The sequence below is a fragment of the Bufo bufo genome, chromosome 8 (genome assembly GCF_905171765.1).
Source record: "Bufo bufo chromosome 8, aBufBuf1.1, whole genome shotgun sequence".
Taxonomy (NCBI): domain Eukaryota; kingdom Metazoa; phylum Chordata; class Amphibia; order Anura; family Bufonidae; genus Bufo; species Bufo bufo.
This window is the reverse complement of record NC_053396.1, coordinates 186690750-186703610: the sequence shown is the minus strand read 5'-3', so window position 1 is coordinate 186703610 and position 12861 is coordinate 186690750.

Sequence of the window (12861 nt, the reverse complement as noted above, 5' to 3'; positions counted from 1 at the left end):
GGCTCCAGTGAGGGAATTAAGGACGGTACGTTGTCCTTGTAACGGGGATCCAGCAGTGTGTCCTCTGTATCCCCCCAGCCACGCACCAGCGATGGCCATGAGCTGGTCTGGGTGCCACCCTGCTGTGAACATGGTTCCTCCTTCTCCATCTCCTCCTCCTCATCCTCCACCTCGTCATCCTCCAGAACTGTACCCTGGCATGACATTTGTGTACCTGGCGTTTGTGGGTGCAGGAACCCACCCTCGGAGCCACGTGTGAATGACTGGCCGGAAACCCTACAAAATGATCCCTTTCCTCCTCCTCCTCCTGTGCCACATCCTCTTCCATCATCGCCAGCAGCGTTTTTTCAAGGAGGCATAGAAGTGGGATAGTTACGCTGAGAACGGCGTTATCGGCACTGGCCATGTTGGTGGAGTACTCGAAACAACGCAACAAGGAACACAGGTCTCGCATGGAGGCCCATTCATTGGTGGTGAAGTGGTGCTGTTCCGAAGAGTGACTCACCTGTGCGGGCTGCAGCTGAAACTCCACTATCGCCTGCTGCTGCTCGCACAGTCTGGCCAGCATGTGCAATGTGGAGTTCCACCTTGTGGGCACGTCGCATATGAGGCGGTGAGCGGGAAGGCGAAGTTACGCTGCAGCGATGACAGGCGAGCAGCAGGGTAAGAACGCCGAAAGCACGCACAGACGGCCCGCACTTTTCTGCAGCAGCTCTGACATATCGGGGTAATTTTTAAGGAATCTCCGCACCACCAAATTCAGCACATGCGCCAGGCAAGAGATGTGCGTCAAACCGGCTAGTCCCAGAGCTGCTACAAGATTTCACCCATTATCGCACACCACCAGGCCGGGCTTGAGGCTCACTGGCACCAACCACTCATCGGTCTGTTGTTCAAGGCCCGTCCACAGCTACTAATCGGTGTGGGGTTTGTCCCCCAAACAGATAAGTTTTAAAACTGCCTGCTGTCGTTTACCCCTGGCTGTGCTGAAGTTGGTGGTGAAGGTGTTAGGCTGACCGGATGAGGAGCCAGTAGAGGATGAGGAAGCGGAGTAGGAGGAGGAAGCAACAGGAGAAAAACTGAAGCGCCCTGCAATCCTCGGTGGTGGAAGGACATGCGCCAAACTGCTATCCGCCTCAGTCCCTGCCACCACTGCATTTACCCAGTGTGCTGTTATGGAGATATAATGTCCCTGACCGTGCTTACTGGTCCACGTATCCGTAGTGAGGTGCACCTTGCCACAGATGGCGTTGCGCAGTGCACACCTGATTTTGTCCCCTACTTGGTTGTGCAGGGTGGGATGGCTCGCCTGGAAAAGTAGCGGCGGCTGGGCACGACGTACTGTGAGATAGCCATCGCCCTAAAGCCTTTAAAGGGAACCTGTCACCTGGAATTTGGCAATAGGGCTGAGGACATGGGCTGTTAGATTGCCGCTAGTACGTCCTCAATGTCCAGTCCCCATAGCTCTGTGTGCTTTTATTGTGTAAAAAAACCTATTTGATACATATGCAAATTAACCTGAGATGAGTCCTTTCCCTGACTCATCTCACGTACAGGACTCGACTCATCTCAGGTTAATTTGCATATGTATCAAATCGTTTTTTTTACACAATAAAAGCACACAGAGCTATAGTGACTGGATATTCTGGATGTTCTAGCGGCCATCTAGCAACCCATGTCCTTAGCTCTATACCCAAAATCCCGGTGACAGGTTCCCTTTAAAACTATCTGTCGCCACCAGACGGAATGACAGCATTTCAAAGGCCAGTAATTAAAAAATGCTGGCATTCAGGGCTAGGGATCGTGGGTAGGTAGGGGGGTACTTCCTCTTCCTCTCCAGTGTTTGGGAGATGGAGAGCTGAACGCTTCCGTGGGACATTGTGGAGATGCTTGGTGACCCAGGTGGTGGTGTTGCTGGCAGAACCTCTGTTTGCGGGGTGGCAGGTGGCACTGTCACTCCAGAGATGGATGAAGAGGCCGAGACTGCAGCAGAAGAGGGAGCAGGAGGAGCCAGAGACCTTTCTTGGTTTTTGAGGTGTCTACTACACTGCAGCTTGTGCTTAGCACTTAAATGCCTAGTCATGCAGGTTGATCTCAGGTTGAGAACGTTTATCCCTCGCTTCAGGCTCTGATTGCACAGCGTACAAACCACTTGTGTCTTGTCGTCAGCACATTATTTAAAGAACTGCCACGCCAGGGAACTCCTTGGAGCTGGCTTTGGTGTGCTCGGTCCCTTGCTGCGGTGGGCAGTAGCAGGCGTACTGTCTAGGGGACGGCCGCTTCGATTTTGCACACTGCTCCCTCTTCTGCTGTGCTGATGGCTCTGTGCGACCAACGCCTCTTCCTCCGAACTACATAGGTCACTAGCATGACCTTGATTCCTCTGCATCATCTTCCACCCAGTCTTCACCCCTGCCCTCCTTGTCGGTCTGCACTTTTTCGAAAGCCCCAGCAGTTGGCACCTGTGTTTCGTCATCATCCGAGACATGCTGCGATGGTCCTCCCATGTACTCATCTTGAAACATAAGTGGTTCGGCATCGGTGCACTCAATCTTTTCCACTTCTGGGGCAGGGCTAGCTGGATGGCTCATGGAAACCCTGCTAACAGAGACATCAAAAAGCAGAAGAGACTGCTGCATGACTTGGGGCTCAGACTGCTTGGCTGATTTGCAAGGGGGTGAGGTGAAAGACTGATGGACATCGGCTGCAGGTGCCAACTGTGGTCTTTCAGCAGGAGACTGGGTGGGAGACAATGTGAAGGAACTGGATCCACTGTCAGCAACCCAATCTACTATCGCCTGTACTTGTTCAGGCCTCACTATTCGTAGAGCTGCATTAGGCCCGACCAAATACCGCGAAAGGTTCTGTCGCCTATCAGAAGGTTCTGTCGCCTACCGGAAGGGGTTTCACTTGTGCGTGTAGCTGGCACAGATCGACCACGTCCTCTCCCTGCAACAGGAGCTCCACCAGCAGCACCACGACCTGGGCCACGTCCCTTATTTGACGCTCTCCTCCTTTTTCTCAAATTTAGGATCTTTCCCTAAATGGGTGTTTAATCAATAGCAGAATAGAACGACAGTATATAAAGGTTGGATCTCACACGTACAGATGCAGACTCATCCACAATTTTAGTTTTTTGCCCAAAATGGCTGTATTTCAAATAACTGAATAGAACCACAGTATGAAAAGGGTATATCTCACACGCCCTGATCCAGACTAGGCCGCAATTAAAGATTTCTGCCAAAAATGGGTGTTTGTTTAATAACTGAATAGAAACACAGTATGTAATGGGTGTATCTCACACGCCCTGATCCAGACTAGGCCGCAATTAAAGATTTGTGCCCAAAATGGCTGTATTTCAAATAACTGAATAGAACCACAGTATGTAAAGGGTGTATCTCACACGCCCTGATCCAGACTAGGCCGCAATTAAAGATTTGTGCCCAAAATGGGTATTTGTTTAATAACTGAATAGAACCACAGCATGTAAAGGGTGTATCTCACACGCCCTGATCCAGACTAGGCCCAATTAAAGATTTGTGCCCAAAATGGGTATTTGTTTAATAACTGAATAGAACCACAGTATGTAAAGGGTGTATCTCACACGCCCTGATCCAGACTAGGCCGCAATTAAAGATTTGTGCCCAAAATGGGTGTTTGTTTAATAACTGAATAGAACCACAGTATGTAAAGTGTGTATCTCACATGTCCTGATACAGACTAGGCCGCAATTAAAGTTTGTTGACCAAAATAGGTGTTTTTTAAATAACTGAATAGAACCACAGAATGTAAAGGGTGTATCTCACAATGACATATGCAGCAAAGGCTGAAAAATACACTTTTTTGCCCAAAACGGGTGTTTGTTTAATAACTGAATATGACAGCAGTATATAACCCTTGAATTTCACTTGTGCTGATGCTGCAAGGGCAGAAAAATTGTGTCTTTTGCCCAAAAAAGGGTGTTTTATTAATAGAAGAATATAACCACAGTATCTAAATGGTGTATCTCACACCGACTGATCCAGACTAGGCCGCAATTAAATTTGTTTGCCCAAAATGGCTGTATTTCAAATAACTGAATAGAACCACAGTATGTAAAGAGTATATCTCACACACCCTGATGCAGACTAGGCCGCAATTAAAGATTTGTGCCCAAAATGGGTGTTTGTTTAATAATTAAATAGAACCACAGTATGTAAAGGGTGTATCTCACAGGTCCTGATACAGACTAGGCCGCAATTAAATTTGTTTGCCCAAAATGGCTGTATTTCAAATAACTAAATAGAACCACAGTATGTAAAGGGTGTATCTCACAATAACATATGCAGCAAAGGATGCAAAATACACTTTTTAATTGTGGCCTAGTCTGGATCAGTCGTTGTGAGGTACACCATTTAGATACTGTGTTTTTTTTACTAACTGAATATGAAAGCTGTATATAACCCTTAAATCACACGTGCTGATGCAGCAAGGCCAGAAAAATTGTGTATTTTGCCAAAAAAAATTGTTTTTAAAAACCAAGAAAATTATGGCTGTATTTCTAGCTTAAATTGCACACTGACTAATCCAGATGTTGTATATTGCCAAAAAAGTGTGTTTTTTTAGTAACAGAATATGAAAGCTGTATATATTAAGCTTGAATTTTACACGTGCAGGTCTGAAAAATACTGGATTTTGCAAAAAAAGGGTGTTTTTAAAAACCCAGAAAATTATGGCTGTATTTCTAGCTTAAATTGCACACTGACTAATCCAGATGTTGGATATTGCCAAAAAAGTGTGTTTTTTTACTAACTGAATCTGAAAGCTGTATATAACCCTTGAATTTCACACGTGCTGATACTGCAAGGGCTGTAAAATTGTGTATTTTGGCCAAAAAGTGTGTTTTTAAAAACCAAGAAAATTATGGCTGAATTTATAGCTTAAATTTCACAGTGACTAATCCTGAAAATGCACCAGATGTTGTATATTGCCAAAAAATGGTGATTTTTTAAAACCAGATTATTAGTGCAGTATTTCAAGCTTGGATTTGAATGTCACAAAAGCACAGATGCAGTGCTGGTGCACTGAGCTTGCATAAAATGGCCGCCGCCGCCCACCTAACTAACAGACTGATAAAAGTTTTTTTTTTCAGTCACTGGGCTCAGGGCAGGGTAAAAAGATTGTGCACTGCACCCTCACAACTAAATGTATGTAGATCGCTGCGTTAGATTCGAGTTCTGTTCACAGATTCTCTCCTATTCTCTCTCTGAAATCACCAGCAGCATCCTCTCCCTACACTAGTAACAGCAGAGTGACGTGCGGCGCTATGTGACTCCAGCTTAAATAGAGGCTGGGTCACATGCTGCACTGGCCAATCACAGCCATGCCATTAGTAGGCATGGCTGTGATGGCTTCTAAGGTCAGACAGTTAAACGCCTGTTGATTGGCTGCTCTGCAGCCTTTCAAAGAGCGCTAAGAAGTTGCTAAACACCGAACCCGAACTCTTACTGAAATGTTCGGGTTCGGGTCCGGGGTCCAAAAATCCTAAAGTTCGGTACGAACCCGAACTTTGCAGTTCGGGTTCGCTCAACCCTATTCGAGATCTTTATGATTACAACAATGACCAAATATATAAATAGGGTAGGAGAGATAATGCAAACCATACACTGAGATCCATTCTTTAAAGCTTCAAAACCAACAAAAATAAAAATAAAAGACAAAGATTACGCAATAAATCGCAGCATGTCAGTTTTACATCATCTGACCACAGGTAATTTATGTGATTCAAATCAGGATATGGCTTCAACAGCCTCCTATGAAATCAAACCACAGCGAAGTCTCTCTTACTATAAAATGCCTAAGAATAAAACCAGCATCTAATGTCTACAAGAATGCAGAAGAAATAGACAGTTACGACAATAGACAAAAATCTCCATGGAAAAAAATCTCAAGTGGTAATACTAGACAAACAAATATTCCATGACCAAATGATGGGTATTCTGACGGATGCCTCCACATATCAAAGTCTAACTAGGGATCCTTTGACAGATTATCGGGAGGAATGTTTGAGATTATTAATGTCGGGAAGATATTTAGGCCTGATTTCTTATAAAGAGTTTGCCTTTTTAAATGTGGAAGCACCTGTTTCTCCAATCATACATGCATTGCAAAAAGTTCACAAAAACATAACACCTTCCCCTCTCTGCCCAATTGTTTCGCATATGTTCTCTTACAGAAAAACTGGGTGAATGGCTTGATTAGTTTCTACAGCCGCTTGTAAAAAGAGTACCAGGATATTTAACTGATACAGCTATTTTAAGAGGTTTTTTTTAGATGGAATGGGAACCTAATTATATCTGGATTACAAGAAGAGATGAGCGAATCGAAGTTGACGAAGTGGAATTTAATCCGAATTTCAGGAAAAATTAGATACTCACTGAAGCCAAATTTCCTCACTCTTCGTGGTAACGAATCACATTTTTTCACAGCCCTATAAATAGCGGCAGCCATCTTAGATTCTGCCATTTACCAGTGTACTGAGTGCAGGGAGAGACGTCTGCAGGTGCTAGGTACAGTGTTAGAAAAAAATATTTAATTGTGCAGAAAAAGCGATTTACCAGTGCAGGGAAAAAATATTTAAGGTGTAGGAAAGGATAGGGAGGAATCATTCCACTGCTTTTATGTTAAAAAAAAAAGGTTCTGTAGGGGAGGTGATAGCCTGGGTAATAGGAACAATCCTATTACACCTTGCTGCACTGACTGGGGATCCAAATTGCCATTATACTGCTCTGTAATTCCAGCTAACTGTTCTTATTAGGGCGCAAGTGCTGTTTGATTTGCCATTTACAGGTTTATTACAAGGAAATATTTCTACGTCTTATTTGCCCTTGTGGAGTGCAGTTACAGTTAAAAGAAAAAGTATGTGAACCCTTTGGAATGTGATCTGATCTTCATCTAAGTCAAAACAATAGACAAGCACAGTCTGCTTAAACTAATAACACACAAAGAATTAAATGTGACCATGTTTTTATTGAACACACCATGTAAACATTTACAGTGCACGTGGAAAAAGTATGTGAACTCTTGGATTTAATAACTGGTCGACATCCTTTGGCAGCAATAACTTCAACCAAACGTTTCCTGAAGTTGCAGATCAGACGTGCACAACGGTCAGGAGTAATTCTTGACCATTCCTCTTTACAGAACTGTTTCAGTTCAGCAATATTCTTGGGATATCTGGTGTGAATCGCTTTCTTGAGGTCATGCCACAGCTCCTCAATCGGGTTGAGGTCAGGACTCTGACTGGGCCACTCCAGAAGGCGTATTTTCTTCTGTTTAAGCCATTCTGTTGATGATTTACTTCTTTGCTTTGGGTCGTTGTCCTGTTGCAACATCCATTTTCTGTTGAGCTTCAGATGGTGGACAGATGGCCTTAAGTTCTCGTGCAAAATGTCTTGATAAACTTGGGAATTCATTTTTCCTTCGATGATAGCAATCCTCCCAGGCCCTGACACAGCAAAGCAGCCACAAACTATGATGCCCCCACCACCATACTTCACAGTTGGGATGAGGTTTTGATGTTGGTGTGCTGTGCCTTTTTTTCTCCACACATAGTGTTGTGTGTTTCTTCCAAACAACCAAACTTTGGTTTCATCTGTCCACAGAATATTTTGCCAGTACTGCTGTGGAACATCCAGGTGCTCTTGTGCAAACTGTAAACGTGCAGCAATGGTTTTTTTTGGACAGCAGTGGCTTCCTCTGTGGTATCCTCCCATGAAATCCATTCTTGTTTAGTGTTTTACGTATCGTAGATTCGCTAACAGGGATATTGAGCAGTCTGCGCTGTGCTCTTGCAGACATCTTTACAGGACGACCACTCCTAGGGAGAGTAGCAGCAGTGCTGAACTTTCTCCATTTATAGACAATTTGTCTTACCGTGGACTGATGAACAGCAAGGCTTTTGGAGATACTTTTATACCCATTCCTGCTTTATGCAAGTCAACAATTCTTAATCGTAGGTCTTCTGAGAGCTCTTTTGTGCGAGGCATCATTCACATCAGGCAATGCTTCTTGTGAAAAGCAAACCCAGAACTGGTGTGTGTTTTTTATAGGGCAGGGCAGCTGTAACCAACACCTCTAATCTCATCTCATTGATTGGACTCCAGTTGGCTGACACCTCACTCCAATTAGCTCTTGGAGATGTCATTAGTCTAGGGGTTCACATACTTTTTCCACCTGCACTGTGAATGTTTACATGGTGTGTTCAATAAAAACATGGTAACATTTAATTATTTGTGTGTTATTAGTTTAAGCAGACTGTGATTGTCTATTGTTGTGACTTAGATGAAGATCAGTTCACCAATTTGTGCAGAAATCCATATCATTCCAAAGGGTTCACATACTTTTTCTTGCAACTGTATATGTTCTAAAGCAGGCATGCTCAACCTGCGGCCCTCCAGCTGTTGTAAAACTACAACTCCCACAATGCCCTGCTGTAGGCTGATAGCTGTAGGCTGTTCAGGCATGCTGGGAGCTGTAGTTTTGCAACAGCTGGAGGGCCGCAGGTTGGGCATGCCTGTTTTAAAGCATTTTTTTTTGTTTGTATTGTGGGAAGTAAAGGGATTATTAGCCGTTAAGTGAGGAAGTGGTAAAATTACAGCCCTTTTTGTCATGTATTAGTGGCAAAAGTAAAATATATTTGCCGGTCAGCGGTACAGTTATATGTTCTAAAGCCCTTTTTGCCGTTTATTAGTGGCAAAAGTAAAATATATTTGGTGGTCAGCGGTGCTGTTATCAGTTCTAAAGCCATTTTGCTGTGTATTAGTGGCAAAACCAAAATATAATTGCCGTTTAGCGGTGCAGTTATCGTATATGTTTTAAAGCCTTTTGTGGCGTGTATTACCGTAAAAAGGAAAAATATATGTTCTGCTCAGCGGTGCTGTTATCTGTTTTAAAGCCATTTTGGCCATGTATTAGTGGCAAACCAAAAATATATAAAGCCTTTTCTGGCATGTATTAGTGGATAAAAGCGAAAAATATATTTGCTGATCAGTGGTGAAGTTATCTGTTCTAAAGCCATTTTTGCCGTGTAGTAGTGGCAAAACAAAAATATATTCTCCGTTCAGCGGTGCACTTATATGTTGAAAAGCCTTGTGTAATGTAAAAGTGTAAATAAATTAGGGCCTTTTTGCCGTTCAGTGGTGCAGTTATATATTCTAAAGCCCTTTTTGCCCTGTATTAGTGGCAAAAGAAAAATATATTCGCTGTTCAGTGTTGCACTTATATGTAGAAAAGCCTTGTGTAGTGTGAAAGTGGGGAAAAAAAAGAAAAAAATTAGGGCCTATTTGCCATTCAGTGGCACAGTTATATGTGGTAAATTATGTAATGGTGAAAATTTTTATGTGAAACAAGTTTTTTTTTGTGACAATTGATGGGTGATTGTAAACTTTCTTCTGTATGAACAGAATTCCATTATCCTTTCATTGGTGAATTTTTTTTATTCCAAACATGTTGTTACCTGCAAAATTGATGGGTGATTGTAGACCTCCTTTTGCTGTATGGACCGAATTACATAGTGGTGAAATTTTTTTATGTCAAGCAGGCTTTTTTGGGGAAAATATTATGGGTGATTATAGACTTTCGTATGTATGAACAGAATTCCATTATCCTTTCATTGGTGAAATTTATTTCCCAAACATTTTGTTTCCAGCAAAATTGATGGGTGATTGTAGACTTTCTTCTGTATGAACCGAATTCCATTATTCTGTCATTGGTGCAATTTTTTATTTCACACATGTGGTTTCTGGGAAAATTATTGGGTGATTTTAGACCTCCTTCTGTTGTATGGACCGAATTACGTGGTCGTGGGTCCTACAGTAAACATAATGAAGATGCTGCTGACAACACACCAGCAGACTTTGCCTTTACCATCTATTAACAATAAAATCAAGCACTTTGTGAAGTGAATGTGCAGCGACCGGGCCGCAGGGGCAACACGTGAGCTAAGGTGGGCCGATGGGGGTAGTAGTAGTTTTAATCACGGTTAGCAGCACTACCTGGGCCGGCGTGCAGTGAGGGGAAGGACAGCACCAGTTCCTTCGGGGCACACACTGTTGTCCAGGGATTCCCGCCAGATGTTTGTTGAGGTGCCCTTGGTGGAATGGGTTTTTAGGTGCCTTGGAGGCAGGGTCCCTGGAGTTTGTTATGCCAGCACCATTAGCTGCAAAGGAAGGTGGTAGAAAGGATGAGGAGTCAATGGTTGTGAACAACAGGATTTTTACTTGATCAATTGTCTCAGAGTTGTCAGTACAGTTAAACTATATAGCAAAAGTAATAATCCAAATATTGGCTCAGCTGTAATCCTTGTAACAGGCTTGGCAGTAATGGCTAGCAGAGTTTCCTCTGTAACAGGTGGGAGAGATTTCTTCATATATCTGTCTACACTATGTCCACACTCTAGCAGTCAGGTACTGGATATAATATCTTCTTACTTACAATTAGCAATCCACAGGGCGGTCTCCCTTACGGCAGGCAAAAACCTCTGCTCCATTCTTTGTACAGCATGCTTTTCTAAACTTTGTTCCACAATGTCCATAGAGGAATGTGGCAATACACAACCACGGGTATAGTCGCCCGGTTGTGTCCAGACGCTTTTAGGCTTCTCACTGGTGCTTGTGGAGCCCATGAGCTAATGCTGCTTCTATCTCCACTAGACTCACTCTATATCCATAAGCAACTCTGGTTTGTGCTAGGTAGCTGTAAGGTTGGTTTCCATGCTACGAAAAGAAAACTTGATCCAGCACTTGTGAGATAGTTGCTCCAACTTTATTGGTGGAAATCAATCACATACAGTGGACCCCTCTGCACACTGACAACCCTTCAGTTTACGCATTTCGACCACTCTGCGGTCTTAATCATAACTAACTTACCTCCGGCTTAAATACACCTCCCCGTCTGTATCCTTACGAAGGGGGAGGAGAATAACGCCCAAGGGCAAAACCAAACTAACACACCCTAGTGACATCACTCACCGTTAACCCCATATACACTTCAATCTGCAGCTGGAGATAAATACAATATGTTTCATACATACAAATATTAAAAGTTCACTATCCAGGTAATTACAGAGTAGATAAACATGAAAATATATATATACAAAAGAAAACATCTAATAACATAGTACATAACATAGTACATAAGGCCGAAAAAAGACATTTGTCCATCCAGTTCGGCCTGTCATCCTGCAAGTTGATCCAGAGGAAGGCAAAAAAAAACTGTGAGGTAGAAGCCAATTTTCCCCACTTTAGGGGAATAAAAAATTCCTTCCTGACTCCAATCAGGCAATCAGAATAAATCCCTGGATCAACGACCCCTCTCTAGTAGCCATAGCCTGTAATATTATTACGCTCCAGAAATTCATCCAACCCCTCTTGAATTCCTTTATTGTACTCACCATCACCACCTCCTCAGGCAGAGAGTTCCATAGTCTCACTGCTCTTACCGTAAAGAATCCTCTTCTATGTTTGTGTACAAACCTTCTTTCCTCCAGACGCAAAGGGTGTCCCAGTCCTGGGAATAAATAGATGATGGGAGAGATCTCTGCACTGTCCTCTGATATATTTATACATATTAATTAGATCTTCCCTCAGTTGTCTTTTTTCTAAAGTGAATAACCCTAATTTTGATAATCTTTCAGGGTACTGTAGTTTCCCCATTCCAGTTATTACTTTAGTTGCCCTCCTCTGGACCCTCTCCAGCTCTGCTATGTCTGCCTTGTTCACAGGAGCCCAGAACTGTACACAGTACTCCATGTGTGGTCTGACTAGCGATTTGTAAAGTAGTAGGAATATGTTCTCATCACGGGCATCTATGCCCCTTCTGATGCAACCCATTATCTTATTGGTCTTGGCAGCAGCTGCCTGACACTGGTTTCTACAGCTTAGTTTGCTGTTTATTAAAATTCCTAGATCCTTTTCCATGTCAGTGTTACTGAGTGTTTTATCATTTAGTATGTACGGGTGACTTGCATTATTCCTTCCCATGTGCATAACCTTACATTTGTCAGTGTTAAACCTCATCTGCCACGTATCTGCCCAAGCATCCAATCTATCCAGAACCCTCTGTAGTAGTATACTGTCCTCTTCAGTGTTAATTACTTTACACAGTTTAGTGTCATCTGCGAAAATTGATACTTTACTATGCAAGCCTTCTACAAGATCATTAATAAATATATTGAAGAGAATAGGGCCCAATACTGACCCCTGAGGTACCCCACTAGTGACAGTGACCCAATCTGAGTGTGTACCGTTAATAACCACCCTCTGTTTTCTATCATTGAGCCAGTTACTTGCCCACATACAGACGTTTTCTCCCAGTCCGAGCATTCTCATTTTATATACTAACCTTTTATGTGGTACAGTGTCAAATGCTTTGGAGAAGTCCAGATATACGACATCCATTGATTCGCCGCTGTCAAGTCTAGAACTTACCTCCTCATAGAAACTGATTAAATTATTTTGGCATTACCGATCCCTCACGAAGCCATGCTGATATGGCGTTATTTGCTTATTTCCGTTGAGATGCTCTAAGATAGCATCTCTCAGAAAACCTTCAAACTGTTTACCCACAACAGATGTTAAACTTACCGGCCTATAGTTTCCAGGCTCTGTTTTTGGACCCTTTTTGAACATTGGCACCTCATTTGCCATGCGCCAATCCTGTGGGACATTCTATGTCAGTATAGAGTCCGCAAATATCAGAAATAAGGGTCTGGCTATGACATTACTTAATTCCCTAAGGATACGGGGGTGTATGCCATCCGGTCCTGGCGATTTGTCTATTTTAATCTTTTTAAGTCGCTGATGTACTTCTTCCTGGGTCAGA